Raw genomic sequence first — 4233 nt, 5'->3', positions numbered from 1 at the left:
GCATCCTCCATTCCTCCCAGCTGTGAAATCATGTGACTTGTCTTTTTAGCGTTCAGCATATTCCTAGGTTTCTGTTAACCAACCACCCTGTGTCCAGTATTCTCCTAGGGAATACAAGTAGAGTTTCTCAATGTTTTTTTTTTTTTTAGAATGGCACATATACAGAGTGATTTGTACAGGTCACCAGGATAAAAAGATGAGGCCACCTGTAGCCAGAGATCATATTCAGGCTCTAGACCACACACAGTGGCCTCAAGTACCATCTTGGGACATCTTAAAAACCGCTGTAGCATACGGGTCAAGAGGCGCTATTCCAGAGTCCAGAATTTCTCTATGCTGTCCTGTCATCCAGGAGTTTCCAGTCTCATTGCAGATGTGTGGCACTCAAAATAGCATTGAACAGCTAACATAGCCCTTGAGTAAGTGGCTAGACTAGAGGATTTAGTAACTCGAAGATGGGGCAGACCAATGTGGTGAAGGGGTCTGGAGGCTTCCTAGAGGAATGGCACTGACTCAGAAATGACAGGCTTGGGTTTGTTAACATCAAGGCAGGTGGCAGACAGCTGCAGAGAAAAGACCCCTCTGTTGAGAAGTAGAAGCCCTGGATTCTAGTTCTGACCCCACTTCTGAATCATTCTGTGATAAATAGGTTGTCAGCTGTCTACGAATCTCTCTTCCTATCTACCAATGGTGCCTGTAGGACCGGCCAAGTCAACCTCAAGGGGTGCCATGAGGTTCAAATCACAGAGCGAATGTAAAGATATTCTTCAGGAATGAAGTGCCATGTTAACGTTAGAGATTATTATTAGCCATAGATTAGGAAAGCCAGTGTAAGCTTCATGATCACAGAGGGTTTGTCCCTGCATGGTTCTTTAATGGCTGCCAAATGCTCAGAACAATGGTTGGCGTGGAGTGGGGACTTTACAAATAGTTATTGAGTGAAAGAGAAAGGGATGACTTGACTGACTTCTAGGCCCACTGGGACTTAGAAGCTGGTGTGACCAGCCATTCGCACTAGAAATGGAATGAGGTTATGAGGGCTGATGAAGCAAGCAGTTAGACAAGAAATAACACACAGCATGAGACTAATGAGATGGTAAACAGAGGGTTATGAAAGAACACATCCTGAGGGTTCCTGGGGGAGGAGCTGATATCCGCTTTGGGGCTGAAAGAAGGTAAAAGCTATCTATGAGGGAGGGGCAAGGGGATGTGTATGCATCCCCCTTGAATCTGTTTTATAAACAATACTGGATTCTTTGGGAGCTCTCTCTCTGGGTGAGTGGCCTCCGACCAACAGGGAATCCTTTGCTTTCCTCGATGACTGCCTGCTTTGGCCACTAGCTCTCTAGGGGACCCAGGGCTTTAATCTCCACCCACCTCCCAGAATCCAGGACGCTGATTCTGACTGGGAGAGAGATTGTTGTGAGCAGCCACTGACAGTTCTGATTTTATCAGGTGGCTCATGTTACCCAGCAGGCATATTGAAGACAAGCGTTTAACTTGGGATACAACTTAGAACTATATCTTTCTATGAGTTTTTGATTCTGTTCCTTGCTCCTTTGGCTTGAGATTGCAATAAAACATAAGATTACCTGGAATAAATGCCAGCCTAGCTTTATGTTCAGTGAGAGTCAGAGAGGGTGAGAGAGTGAGGTGTCTGCTGGCCTTGCCTGTCCTCAGAGGCCTGAACCCTCCCGCACCTGGGTGTTGTCCCTTTGGGTGCCTCACTCTCTATATTTCCTTACTTTTCCTGCTCATTCCTCATCAGAGGTGGAGGACGAGCCTATTTCCCTAGGATGCTCTGTACCACGAAACAGGATTCTCTTCATCGTTCTTCCCAAGCAGTCCATCGAAAGCCCCACGGCTATGCAGCAGGTCACTCTCTTTCCAGGGATCCAGAGAATGCTTCGAAGCTGGTGCTCTGTATTCGAGGTGGCTCGCACCTGCCTAGGAGTACTGGCCCTCACCTTGGAGGGCAGAGTTAGACTTTCTTAGAACCTGTAGAAGCTATAGGAATCTTCATTGGCATGGGGTTTCAAAAAATCACAGAGGACCATGTGGGCTTACTAAGGGAAGACAAAGGAAGAGGGTAGGGTATTAGACATTTAGTAAATATTACGCCCCTACTGTTATCACTCTGTATGTTGTCACAACTTTGAAAGTCAGTGTGTTATCTCTATTTTATGGACGAGGAAACAGACTCAGAGAGCTTTCTGGACTTGCCTGAGATTCCACAGCTGTATGAGACAGAGTTTTGTTCCTAGAACTGTCCACCTCCAAAGTCTGCATTTTTTTCTACTCCTGGGAGAAAGGTAGAAAAGGGTCCAGAGTTCAGTCATCTTCATACTGTTTATGACACCCTGAGGCTACACCAGGATGTACGCGATTGGGCTCGGAGTGTCATTCTGGGACTCAGCAGCAATCTTCCAATGGTCTTTAATCGAATGCAGAGTCTCATTAGGATTCTGTACCTTCAACCTTGAGGAAAGTACAGAATTGGAAGGGAGGTTCTGAGAAGTTAGTAAAAATGATAAAAGGATTGATACGAATAAGAACTGAGGGCTAAAGGGACATAAGGTGAGATTGTTGGTGAGGCAAAGGGACCGATACACAGCCTGTGAGCATTCGAAGGGCCCTTTGAGCAGAATCAGTGCTTCAGGTTTGTGGTTGCAAAATGATAATTTAGGACAGGTAGATGGGGTGCAGCTCCCTTCCTGGGGGGCCTGTGAAATCTAAACAGTCCAGTTCTAGGGAATCTAGCTGGAGGCAGGGACAAATGACTTAAGTCTCTTTTCAAGCCTCAAGCCTGGAACTGTGGAATTCTAAGAAACAAATTCGAGAACAGATGGGGGATAAGGGGGAGATGGATTTAGCTGCCCAGTTTGTATGGAATGAAGTTACTGTGTGTTCTTCTAATGACATCAGGTGCCCAGACATGACAGCAATAAATGGAAAGGAGTATTTATGTAAACAAAAGCAATAGAAATAGATGGGAGAGAGTAAACTAAATATAAACTCTCAGTTCAAAGTCACTGTGAGAACAGCCAGTGCTATTTTCAGTGGGGGTAGGGTGTGTAAATACACGCAGAGTGCTATTTATAGACAGAGGGTTGTATGTAAACTCTGACTGTCAGCCGCTGCTTTCAAGGGTGTGCTGCTGTCCAACTCAAGCTGAAGTGGCCTATTGTTTTCTTATCCCTGCAGGGAAGAAAACAGAGAAAGATCAAGTACTGTTTCCCTCTCCCGTGTGCATGCCTGTCTGTATACGTTCTTACATGTCTATCACTTTTCTCCTTGACCATCGCTCCCTGAATCCTAGGCATTCTTAAGGCTCAGTAAAGGTGGCATCTGCTTGAGGACACCTTTAGGATCCCGATGCCCGTGTGCCTATTACTCCCATCTGCTCTTTGAACACACTGGACACATTCACATGTTACATTTTTTTTTCTGCTTTGGCCACTTTTCTGCCTCTCTGATGATGCTGTAACCTCATTGAGGGCAAGGCTGGGACTTAGTCGTGAGCCGAGCACATAGTAGGCACTCAAATTTGGTTTGTTCACTCAATTAATCACTGACTCAAAGAAAGTATGAACTGAAATTGTAGCAGAAAAGGGATTTGTTAGACATGGGGAGTTTTTTTTGTTTTTTGTTTTTTGTTTTTTCAGTAAGGAGCAAGGAGACTAAGTATGCCTGAAGTCTTGCTCAGAGGCAGGGGGACAGCAATAACTTCTTAAATCCTGTCCTGCTCTCCTGGGAGTTTTGCTCATCTTTTAAGGAAGATCTCTCTGATTATTGGATTATGAATTTCATCCGTGTTTCCTCTGCTTCCATATGGCTCCATGTAGAATATCCTTTTTTGGTTATCCCTAGAACACAGAGCAGTGCCTTTCGTCCACAGTGAGGACACTTGTAGACAAGGGGGAATTCCTGCTCTTTGGGGTCTTTCTTTTGCATGTCTCCCAGAAGAGGGCAGCATCTCCCTAAGGTTTCTTTCATCAGGTGGTATTGCCCTTTGCAGCACTCTTAAAAGGAACTGCATATTCAGTGGTAGCCAGAGAATTGTCCTTAGTCCCTGCCATTCTGATTCTTTGGGGAAGGAGGGGTGGGAGAAAGGAGGGGTGGGGTTTGGAAAAAGGTGGCTTTTCACTGGAGAATAATCTTTTCAGAATGTCATTTGCTCACAGTGGCCTGACAACTTGGTCTCATCAGAAGGCATCTGAGGACTCAGGTCCT

Source organism: Pteropus vampyrus, unplaced genomic scaffold, assembly GCF_000151845.1.
Source record: "Pteropus vampyrus isolate Shadow unplaced genomic scaffold, Pvam_2.0 Scaffold116, whole genome shotgun sequence".
Taxonomy (NCBI): Eukaryota; Metazoa; Chordata; class Mammalia; order Chiroptera; family Pteropodidae; genus Pteropus; species Pteropus vampyrus.
The sequence above is the reverse complement of the archived record's forward strand: the minus strand, read 5'-3'. Positions refer to the sequence as shown.